Source organism: Acomys russatus, chromosome 6, assembly GCF_903995435.1.
Source record: "Acomys russatus chromosome 6, mAcoRus1.1, whole genome shotgun sequence".
In the NCBI taxonomy this organism is placed as follows: Eukaryota; Metazoa; Chordata; class Mammalia; order Rodentia; family Muridae; genus Acomys; species Acomys russatus.
The window spans coordinates 55,782,979-55,794,504 of NC_067142.1; positions in this window are offsets into that span (position 1 = coordinate 55,782,979).

Below are 11,526 nucleotides of genomic sequence, written 5' to 3' on the forward strand. Positions count from 1 at the left end.
TTTTTTTTTTGCTATACACACACTTTATAGCTCTTATAGAAAAATTATTATTTAATTATAAAATAACAGTTTATTTTCTCATCATGTTTTACCATGTAGTACCAGGCTAGTATATCTTTAAATTGTACTGTGTTAGAATGTTTGACTTTAGAATTCGAGGAGTTTGTCTATCATCTCAGCACTTGGGAAGCTGAGGCAGGAGCATCATGGTAAACTCAAGGTCAGTTTAGGCTGCTTAGTGAGTTCCAGGACAGCTTGGACTATGGAGTGAGATGCTACTTTTAAAAAAAAAAAAAGTGGACTTTATTTTTACAAAATCTCATAAAATAGTTTTGGATTGGGATTATGACGAAATTTCTGAAGTGTCTATAAACATATATCTGCTGTTTTTTAAAGGAAAATTTTTATACAGAGCACATTTTCTCCACTAATGCCTAATTCTTCATGTCAAAATAGCCAAACATCCATCTCATGGGTGAACAGTTTGCTTTATCTTTAATAGGGGTGAGCGGACATGTATGGCAAAGAACTGATCCAGAATCTCTTTCTTGCTTATTAATAATAAGCATTTGGTTTGTATCTATTTATACATCTGTGTACCCAACATCACATAAGAATGTCTTAGGTGAAAAGGAGTCACTGGTGGGAGAAGTTTAAGAGGCCCTAGAGCACCTTCCCAAAGATGAAGGCAGACTGCAGGAAGGAGCAGCAAAGCTTCATTCTAACCGGAGGCACAGACACATCTGCAAAGCGAAGGCTCCCACACGGGAGGAAAGCAAAAAGTGGATGTCCTGTGTCTTTGTCCCTTAAGGATTTATTGAGGTGTGCATGAAAACTCTTCTTCCCAGGACGACCTGAGCCTTCAGTGTGAAACTACACTCCCTCCCGGGAGGACAACCGGGGAGAAAACAACAACTGCATTTATTCTATTTGCTTATTTATTTACACTTTTCTCTCTTTAAAAACTTTTATCTGTACTTATTCCTTGAAAAATAGCATATGTGTCTACAATGTATCTTAATCATATCTCCCCCACACTACCTTCTCCACGCCCCCCCATGACATCTCTCTCCTAACTTCATGTTCTTCTTAGTTATTTTCTTAAGTATTTTATCTTATGTGTATGGGTGCTTGGTGCAAAGGAAGCCGGAAGAAGGCATCAGATGGTTGTGAGCTGCCCTGTTGGTGCTGAGAATTGAACCCGTGTCTTCTCTAAGCGCAATCAGTGCTCTTAACCACTGAACTATCTCTCCAGCCCTTTATTTACTATTTATTTTCAATCCATAGTATTAGTGGTGTGCATATACACATGGCTGTGGGGCCATTTGCTGAGGGGTGGGGAACTGAGCAGTGTGCCCTTTCCCAAAGAAAGATGATGCTCCACCCACCCAGCAGTGATCAACTGACTCAGCTAGGAGTGGGGCCTCTGGATCCTCTCCAGCATTCATGCTGGAATTACAAATACATATTTATTTGTGTGTATGAGCGCTTGTCTGCATGCATGTCTCTGTACTACTTGCAAGCTGGATGCCTGCAGAAGGGGACATCAGATTCTCCTGGGAACTGGAGTTACAAACGGCTGTAATTCACCATGTGGGTTCTTGGGATTGAACTCAGGTCCTCTGGAAGAGCAGCCAGTGCTCCTAGCTGCTGCTCATCTCTCTAGCCTCCACACTAGAGTTTTAACCATTGTAATCTTTTGTAGGTCTTGTGTAGGTAACCACAACTGCCGTTGGGTCATGTGTACAAAAGCCATGGCATGTGCAGAGGACAGCAGCTCCCAGCATCCCAGCACTCCTTCCTGTCTTCCGGCTCCCACACCCTTTCCATCCTTCTTCCTTGATGCTCCCTGAGCCTTGGCAGTGATATAATAACTCATCTATGGCTGAGCACTGACAGTCCTTCATCTTCAGAACCTTAAACACTTTGTACTAATCATTACCAACTGTAGTACAAAGTTTCTCTGACCAAGGTTTGGAGCAGCACAAATCTTTGGATATTAGCCAAATATTTACAAGACTGTTTGATAATGTGATCATTATGAAAAGTAACATAATATGTTCTCTCCTAGAGCCTATGATCTCCCTACCCTGGAGTTTTGAGCAGGCTTATGATACAAGGAATGAGTTCCCTCTTTGGAACAGGCTTGAAATCCAATCAAGAGAGCAGTTGGTTACTCCATAGTCACATGCCATTATTGCACCAGTTAGCAGTTCTTCCCCGACAGGCCAGTATTATAGGATGTAGGGTTTGGTTCTGGGTAAGACCATTGATTCCTTTCCACCATAGCAGGCTGTATAGTGCCTTTCGGCTCTATGAAAGCTAGCTGTCAGGGAGAATAATCTGGCCAATTCAAGATTGATTTCTCTATGTGCATAATGTCTTCAACAGTAGGGCCTTATCTTCTGCCTATGGTGAGCATCCAAGACCAGTGGCAACAGCCCTGTGTTGTCTTGGGGGTGCTTCAAGGTCCTGTATGACCAATAACTCATAGGGAGATAACCTGTGTCTGGCACTGAGGTTTTCACTTAAATATCTATGTCTTCTGGGAGCAGTGTTGTTCACTAATATAGAGTACTTCTCTTCAAACTCCCTTTTGAAAATTATGTTTTTAATTAGCTTAAAAACTAGCAGGACTTCAAAAACTCAAATGACACCACGTGTTGGCGAGGATGTGGAGAGAGAGGAGCACGTCTTCATTGCTGGTGGGAATGCAAACTAGTACAACCACTTTGGAAAGCTATCTGGCGCTTTCTCAGAAAAATGGGAATAGGGCTTCCTCAAGACCCAGCTATCCCACTCCTTGGAATATACCCAGAAAATGCCCTACCACACAACAGGGACGTATGCTCAGCCATGTTCATAGCTGCTTTATACATAATAGCCAGAACATGGAAACAGCCTAAGTGTCCCACAGTAGAAGAATGGACTAAGAAACTGTGGTATATTTACACGATGGAATACTACTCAGCTATTAAAAATGAGGAATTCCCGAAATTTGTGGACAAATGGATTGATCTAGAAATTATCATGAGTGAGTTCACCCAGAAGCAAAAAGAGACAAATGGTATATACTCACTTATATCAAAACACTAGTCCAAGGGATACGTACCATGAAAATCTTTACTTACCAAGAAAGTGGGTCAGAGGAGAGGACATCCGATTGAGACTTTAGGCAAGAGTAGCATGGAAGAAAGGGGAAATAGTAGGACCCACAGGGTCCTGGAAACCTACAAGAAGAACTTTATGACAGGCAGATCTGGATCCTGGGGTCCTCCTCAAACTAAGGCACCAGCCAAGGAGAATATAGGCAGTAAGCTTCGAACCCCTACCAAGACCTAGCCGATGAACAGGATATTCTCCACCATTGAGTGGAGAGTGAGATCTGACTCTCACACGAACTCTGGTGCCCCTTTTCTGACCATGTCCCCTGGATGGGGAGACCTGGTGGCACTCAGAGGAAGGATAGCAAGTTACCAAGAAGAGACTTGATATTCTAAGAGCATATATAGGGGGAGGAGGTCTCCCTCAGTCACAGACATAGGGGAGGGGAGAAGGAGAAAAATGGGAGAGAGGGGAAAATGGGAGGAAACGGGAAGGACTAACAATCGAGATGTAATATGAATAAATTAATAAAATTAAAGAATGAAAAAAAAACTAGCAGGACTTCATAATGTGTCTTTATATACTCTTAGTTTTGTTTAGTCCACTTCCCTCTCATTTGCCTCACCTATCTGTCCCTGTCCCATATATACCTTTTGTTTTCACTATTCTCCCTCACTCTCTCATATCACTTGTGTTCCACTATCCCCTTTGGTTACATGGGTTTTTTTTTCCTTCGTGAGTAAGTTTCAATATGGTGCTTGTTATATTGATTCTCTTTTCCCCTTCTCCCCAGCCCCTCACCCCCTTGCTGTGCCCTTCACCCTTCAAGCAGCTTCCTTCCACTTTCACGGCACATGTATGCTTTTACCCCTCCACCTCCTCCAAAAAGGGTAGTTACTGAGATTTAATGTCATCTGTTTAATCATTCAGCATTGCTCAGAGTTCAAGGCTTCTAGCTGCCCTTAGTTTCTTTTTAACTAAGCAGGGCAGTTGGCTGAGATGGTAGAGGGTGAGAGTTTAAATTGCCTCTTTGAGATTAGTTTTTCCATTCCCAATTCCCTAATCCTGGCCAATCACAAAAAAATGCCACCTCAAAGAATCATGATTTGGCTTGATGGTGGCTGAAGCCAGAGGGCGTTTGGGCAGTAGAGTGTCCACAGGGGCTTCTTCTGGCCTTCCAGATCTGCCTGAAGCAAGACCCTCCAAGTAGAGCTCAAGGCCATGGAGCCACTCACTGGGTTGCTGTTCCCACAGAAGAAAAATCCACCACAGGAGCAGAGATTGGAAATAGAAATACCCATAGGGACTTTGTCTCAGGTGGTTACTGCTTCTGAAGGCCTGCTTATGCTGATGAGAGGCTACTTTCGGTTCCCTGCTCCTCACATTCTCCTCTGCTCTCCAGAAGACAGGGTACCGGAGTCCCTAGACCTCCCTGGATATATGAATATATTCCTCCTCCTCTTCCTCCTCCTCTTCCTCCTTCTCCTCTTCCTCCTTTTCCTCTTCCTCCTCCTCCTCCTCCTCCTCCTCCTCCTCCTCCTCCTCCTCCTCCTCCTCTTCTTCTTCTTCTTCTTCTTCTTCTTCTTCTTCTTCTTCTTCTTCTTCTTCTTCTTCTTCATGGGATGATTCTCCTCAGAAAACCCAGGAGAGTTGGGTTTTCATCCATTTAGGTAGCAATGACAAGCTACAATAATATTTTTTCTTTAAAATATTAAAATTAAAATAGAATCACACCCCTTTCCCTTTCTCCACTTCAACCTCTCCATGATTCCCCTCTCTCAGTTTCCTCCCTTGACCACAACATTTCTGCCTCAGCCCTGTAGGTTAGAAGGGCAGATTCAGAGTGCCACAATGAGGAAGCTCCATTGAAGACTTTTTGCAGTCAGTTTTTCACCATGGCTCCAAATAAGAGAAAGACAGCAAGTCAGCTCACTGCTGCTGCTTGGTGATTGCGGCCATGGTGGGTATGTATCTTTAATCCATTTGCAAGGCCATTCACTCTCCCAATCTAATCAGCTCCCAACGATCCCGCCACAAACCATCACATCATATGAAGGTTGTACTATGTGCATGAGGGTGCATTCGGTCCATCTCAGGTGGGGCTCTCCGGCTTGCAGCACTGCTCTTCATCTACATTCCTGGAGGGCAGGTTCTGTTGCTCCGCTCTTCCAGAAACCATCTATATTTACAAGTAAATGTCCACTGGCTTACCTACTGGTCATTTCAGTTAGTGAATAGTCCTCTGAAACTCCCAGGTGTGTGTGTGTGTGTGTGTGTGTGTGTGTGTGTGTGTGTGTGTGTGTGTGTGAGAGAGAGAGAGAGAGAGAGAGAGAGAGAGAGAGAGAGAGAGAGAGGAGTTTGTGTCTCTGTGTGTGTTTTGTGTGTGTGTGTGTGTGTGTGTGTGTGTGTGTGAGAGAGAGAGAGAGAGAGAGAGAGAGAGAGAGAGAGAGAGGAGTTTGTGTCTCTGTGTGTGTTTTGTGTGTGTGTGTGTGTGTGTGTGAGAGAGAGAGAGAGGGGAGTTTGTGTGTGTGTGTGTGTGTGTGTGTGTGTGAGAGAGAGAGAGAGAGAGAGAGGAGTTTGTGTGTGTGTGTGTGTGTGTGTGTGTTAGTGAATGTGTGCATTCCTGCCTCTGTGTGGGCACAAATGGGGGAAAGCACCTGGTGGCAGTGTGCTAAAAAATTCGCCTTGTAGACCCTGCCACATGGTTCTGCAGTCCAGTGCTGTAGCCATCTGGCTTCTGCTTCTCATCCTTGGGTATGAGAGGACACATGCTGCTATTCTAAAATTTGTCCTGGCTATCTTCTGAGCATCAAGGACAATAATGGGTCCTGGGGAAGAAAACAAAACAAAACCATTAACACAGGGCCTGCCCTGGGAACACTGTTCCGATGTGTGAACTCTGGTTAGAAATGGAAGTGGGGAGGCATGCAGGAACTCTATTGGCTGTGATTTTTTCCCAAACTGTGGTAAAATATAATACCTTAAAACTTTTAAGCAGTAAAAATCATTTGAGTCTTTGTATATTTTCCTGTTGGTTTTATGTTTTGTTTTTGTTTGTTTGTTTGTTATAACCAGACAGGATTCCTTTGTGAGGCCCTGGCTCCTGTTGAGTGTCTTAAGACCATATTAGGTGGCTAAAAATGAATAATTCCTTTTTTATTGTCAAGGTCAATAGAAGGTATGGTCCTAGGGCAGTGGTTCTCAACCTTTCTAATATTGTGAACCTTATGCAAATATCTGATATGGGATGCACAAATAGGTCATGACCTACAGATTGAGAATCACTATCCTAGGGACTCATTTAGTCTTGGGAAGATCCTGGAGTTCCCTCTATTTTTCTTTTTACCAGTTGTTACATTTATGTGATGATAAGTCTAAAGCTTTACTTAGATTTACTTCATTTGTAAGTAGATATGAAATTTTCCTATATGTCGACCCTGTATTCATATTGAGTGTCTACTTGATGTGGTCTCTATAGCTTCCCGCAACAAAAGGACAGTTGACTTGCCACAGATGCAGGGCATTTTGACAATCAATAATCACCCGGGATCTAGATGACCTTGGAGAGCAAGGGACAAAGCATTGTCTCTTTAATCCCTTTGACCAAATTAGTATAGCCTACAGGGTGCAATCCTCGAAGCTGAGAGTTCAGACCGCAGCAGGACTGGAAACCAAGCTCATCACAGGACACTGGTGCTGATGGTGCTGTGGCTCCAACAGGTTCTGCAGCTACCTAGCCAAGGGCCCAACCTCCCAGGTTCAGACCCTTCTTCTGGCACTTCCGCACTCACTGAAAGGCGAGAAGGTAGTGTGAGAGGGAAGAAGGTGCCTCCACTCACTGTTAAAAAGCTTCCCACTGTTCTAAGGCAAGTTGGGAAAATGAAGCTAAGTGTCAGCCTCAATGTTTGACTACTTACTAAGCCAAGCCTAGCCTCTCTATTTACTGTGTAACCCAGGGTGGTTGATGTAACTTTTAGATGCCTCAATCCACATGTGTACAAAGAACATAGACCTGAAGTCTTGAGCCCCCACTTCCTCTCTCCCTCCCTCCTTCCCCACCCCCTCACATAAACATACACACAGGCCCTCTTACAGGGAGTTGGAGGTGACTACCCTCACCTCCACATATCCCTTGAAGTCTGAATCCCATTTTACCTATATAGCTCCGTAGAAACTTCAGGATGCCTAGCCCTCAAGGGACCCCCAGGGTGGGTATTTCAGATTCCACAAGCTGACTGAAGCTGCAGGCCCTGCAGCTGGCAAACCTGAGAGACAAAAATCTCTCAAGAAATGGAGTAGCCACATTCTGAAGGTTCCCCCATGGAACCTCTAATTCTGGAAGAGGAAGAACTCCAGGAAACACGCTTCAGAAAAGCCCCAGGCCTTTTCTTAAATGATCAGCACATCTTGGAGCGCTCTATTCCTCCGGGCTTTCCTCTCTCCCTGTCCCATCTTTAATCTGCCCTCACTCAGGATTCATTCAGTATTTAGTTGTTGCCAAATATGTCTTACCAAAACAAACAAAATTAATAACCAGCCACCTCACTGAGTATCTGCTCCATTTTTCTTCCTTTCCTGACCAATGCCTCTGTGTGTGTGTGTGTGTGTGTTTGTGTTTGTGTGTGTATGTGTGTGTATGTATGTGTGTGTGTATGTGTGTGTGTGTGTGTGTATGTATGTGTGTGTGTGTGTGTTAACATGCATTCATGTCACATGTTACTGGAAATGAAAAATGAAAACCTGGGCTCTATTACAGAGCTATACCCTAGCTTGGCCAAACTACTACTACTCTTTTCCTTCCTTTCTTCCTTCCTTCCTTCCTTCCTCCTCTTCTTCCCTCTCCTTTTCTTAATTCTATTTTGAGACTTTTTTCTTTGATGGAAAATAGATTTTTAAAAACAATACATCCTGACTAGGGTTTTCCTCCCCCTGACGCCTCCTAGGTTCTCCCACCCTCCCTCCCATCCAAAACCGCATCCTTTCTTTCTCTCATTAGAAAACCAAACAAGCATCTAAGAAATAATTAAAAAAAAAAAAAAAGAAGATGAAACAAACCAGAAGAAAAAACAAACTAATTAGTGAGAAAAAGAGCCAAAGAAAAAGTATACAAAACACATATAGACACAGAGACACACACCTTTGCTCACATGTAAATTCCATAAAAAACAGAACACTGGAAACCATATTGTATACACAAAAGACCTGTACAGTTTAAAAAAAAAAACAAACAAAAAAAACCAACGCCTTGACAGAAAAATGAGACAAAGAACCCCAGGGCCTGCCCTTAAGAGCGATTTGTTCACCTGGTGCAGCGCTGTGGAGAAAGCTAACTTCCCTTCAGAGCGGTTGTCGGTTGGGCATGGCTTCTGTCCCCTTTCTCGGACCCCATCTGTGAGCTCTGTGCATGCTTCCCCAGTCTCTGTGAGTTCATATGTGCATCAGCCCTGTTGTGTCTAGACACTTTGTTCCTTGGTGTCTTCCATCCTTACTTGCTCTTACGACCTTTTACCTCTTCTTCCTCAGAGTTTCCTTGCATGTGCCAAGGTCTCTCACTCTTTGCACATCTCTTCATTGTGAATCTTGGTATTTGCTCCTATCTGCCACAGGAAGAAGCTTCTTTGATGATGGCCGAGCAAGACACTGATCTATAAGTATAGCAGAATGTTATTAGGAGTCATTTTATTGTTATATTCCTTTATCAGAACAGTAGTACGCTGTTTACCTTAGGTCCCTAGTCTGACTAGTCACAGGCTCGTGGCCACTTGCGTGGTGTCAGGCATGAGTTCTATCTCACAGAGTGGGCCTTAAATTCAATCAGATGTTGGTTGGTTACTCCCACAAGCTTCGTGCCACGATCGCATCAGCACATCTTGCAAGCAGACAGGTCACCATTGTAGATCAAAGGATTTGTAGCTGGGTTGCTGTTTATGTTTCTCCTTTGGTAGCAAGCCCAATACCTTCTATTCCCATGAACCTTAGTCCAAAGACTCTAGACAGGCACCAGATTGACATCTCTGTGTTTAATGAGTTGTGTAGGTGTTGTCTTCAGCAATAAAGCCTTACCATCAGTCTGTGGAGCACAACCAGTAGCCTTGGGCTATTTGGGGGCCCCCATGGGGTCCTACTCTGACCAGATTTCTTAACAGTACCACCCTACTCATATCTCTATTACTTACATTCCAAGTCTTGTTTCTATCCCTTCTGTGGGTCTATTTGCTTCCAACTCTACCATGAGGAGCTGCCTTAACCCTTCACCCACTGCCTCTCATCCACACTACACATCTCCCTTCTCACACCAGGCTCCTATTAGAGTGATCTCTCTCTCTCTCTCTCTCTCTCTCTCTCTCTCTCTCTCTCTCTCTCTCTCTCTCTTTCTCTCCCTCCCTCCTTCCCTCCCTCCCTTTCTCTTCTTTGGGGTTTGGGTTTTGATTAGTATGTGTATTTGTATATGTGTAAGTACACATGTGCTCAGATGGCATCCTCAGAAACGCGGTCCACCTCCTCTAAGACAGGATCTAAGTGGTCTGGATCTCACACACCAATTAGGCTCGGCTGAATGGCTAGCAAGTCCCAAGTATCCACCTCTTCCCGCTCCCAAGTCTTGAGATTACTAACTTACCACCATACTTAGTTTGGTATATGGGTTTTGAGGATCAAACTCAGATCCTCTTGTTTGCAAGGCAAACACTTTACTGGCTCATCTATTGTACCAAATCCTCAGTCAATTTTATGAGACATGGTGTCATACAGCTCAAAGGGGCCTCAGACTTGCCATGTAGCTGAGGATGACTGAGCAGCTCTGTTCTTCCTGCCTCTACCTCCCCAGTGCTAAAAGTGCAGGCATGTGCCACTCTATACCTGGCTGTACCCATCTTTAGTCATCTTTCAACCCTGCTGCCCTTACCATGTATCAGGGACATGTGTCAGGGTCTCAGCTTTGCTTCTTACTATGTACTTAAATCTGGAAACAAAGGTTGTCCAGTGAATTAGTAAAGGGACACTTCTACTTTAGGGATTTGCCTTTATCCAGAGAGGCATGCTGAGACAGCTGGCTGCAGAGGTGTGTGGGAGTATAGGGACGGTTACAAGTCTTGCAGAGGGCCAGAGGAGGACCAGGCTTCACAGAGCACAGCTTGGCTCAGTCCAGAACACAAATCCTTTTCTGCATAAATCTGACCGACTATGGCTGCACACCAGACGTTCCTGCGACAGACAGTGCTGGCAGCTGGTTAATGCGCGGCCGGTGCTTTGGATGTAAACGTATTTGTGTTTGTATGAGTCAATGCACAATTCACAGTTGTATATGACACTAGAGAAGGAAAACGGCCCGATGGCACAGCCCATCTGGCAGCCCCAACACTGACACATGCACCATGCCATCTTCCTCCAGCAGGGTTCCCGGCCCTGCTTATCAGCGATCAGAGGTCAGATCACGGGCCAGGGATCTGCTCTCCGGTCCCAGGGCTGCCTGGCTCTGTTGTTCTCGGATCTCATGTGCAAAGGGGCATGTGATAGCCTTTGCTTCATGTTTTATAAAGAGGATTTAAATGCATTAAAATGTGGAAACAGGTCTTCATCTAGGACAGTGCCTGAACCATAGAAGAGCCTGGAAGGCACCAGGGTGCTGGCTGAGTTTGTACTCCTCCTATTGTGATCTGGGGTGTTTTCTGTCTTCTGTGAGCCATACCCACTTTTGAGCATGTGCAAACACTCTACAAGATTGGAAAAATGCAAGTGATTTGCTTGTTTGTTTGGGGGGAGTGGGCGGTGGCAGCGGCATGAATTAGGAAAGACTGTAGTGCAGGAGAGGGAGTTTTTAGATATAGTAAATAAAAATACCAACCCACTCTATTAAACTGCAAACAAATCAGTCATTTTTATTTTAAATGCAATGTTGGCGGGCATACCTAGATGCACATTCGAACAGTGGCTCTCAACCTTCCTAATGCTGCAGCCCTCTGATACGGTTCCTTCTGTTGTGGTGATTGCCCCAAACTATAAAATCATTTTGTTGTTAACTCAAATCAAACTCTAGTCTTCATCTGCTCCAACCTGAAGGAAATTTATCCATTAAGTAGCATCCTCTTACTCTGAGCCTTCAAAGGAGGCCCTTTGCAGCTTCACTTTCCCATGGGGAAAACAGAAGCCACCGGGAAGACCAGTGAATAGCACTTGCAAGGCATGTAGAACAGTGTTAAGCCCAGGGCTGATCTATCTATGCTGAGGCCAGATGACCTGTGCCCCGATGCTGGAGAGGAACCTCATGAAACCTGCACAGCCAGAAAATGAACAAGGATCAGAATAAACAAGGGATGCTGGGTGCATTTGAATCCAGTAGCGTCTACTGCCGAGGTTCTCAGGGGTCCCATGTCAGATATTTGCAGTGTGATTCATAACAGTAGCAAACCTACAGTTATGAAG